Below are 983 nucleotides of genomic sequence, written 5' to 3' on the forward strand. Positions count from 1 at the left end.
TGGTTTTCTTCAGCATCTAAGAGCACATCTTTGACAGTGGTCAATATGTCATTGAGCCTTTGAAAGTCAGTTCGCACACCCCAAGCAAGGGAAATTTCTTGATAAGCAACAGTGGCTAGTTTCCCAATTACTTTTTCTATAGTGTTAAAGGCAAAGGTTTCAGCCATGAAATTTTGAGGCGGCGAAGAGGGAGGAGGGAAAGGAAAGAAAGAAACAGACGGAGAAGATAACTTGTGTGAAATGGTATATGTTCCTTCTGACCGACTATATAACTTGAAGCAAACAGAATTCACATGGATCACAAATGGAAGAAGCAGCTGTGAAATGAGAAAGAAAGAGAGAGATGGATTTGGAGAAACCTAATCACGCGTTGACCCGGGTAGACTTGGAAGGGAAAGCAAAGAATTACGCATACGGTGTTCGCTTCCAATTCCTAGTCCTCGGGCATTTACCTTGAAACCTCATCGTACCACTGGTCATTATTTACCAATATCTGTACTTTATATAAAAATGGTCTCCAAAGGCTATTGGCTGCCACCCCTCGAGGACAATTTTTCTTTTTTAATTTTATAATGGGAAATAAATATCTATTTATACATTAAAACTAACTTTAACTAGTTTTTTAATGACACTTAAGTGTGGTAGCATAAATATTTTGATTTTGTTTTCTAATTCTTCCTGAAAAATAAAAGTAATGTTATTAGTAAACACATGGTTTAGCTAATGCATAATATTTTTTTAAAAAAGTAATTTTATTAATTTTAATAAATCACGTATCATTTCAAATCTCTTATTTATCAAAAAAATTTTCATAACATAATGCTTAGTTGATCATAATGTTTTTAATTCTTTAAATGTTAAACATCATATTCTAATATATAGAATAATAAATAAGACCAGCATATAATTACGAATTTTGAACCAAAAATAGTATCTTCTTGTTATAAAAAAAAAATAACTCATGAAAAATGGAGACAATTGGA

The sequence above is a fragment of the Theobroma umbraticum genome, unplaced genomic scaffold (assembly GCF_002168275.2).
Source record: "Theobroma umbraticum cultivar Fairchild unplaced genomic scaffold, ASM216827v3 scaffold_147.0, whole genome shotgun sequence".
Classification (NCBI taxonomy): Eukaryota; Viridiplantae; Streptophyta; class Magnoliopsida; order Malvales; family Malvaceae; genus Theobroma; species Theobroma umbraticum.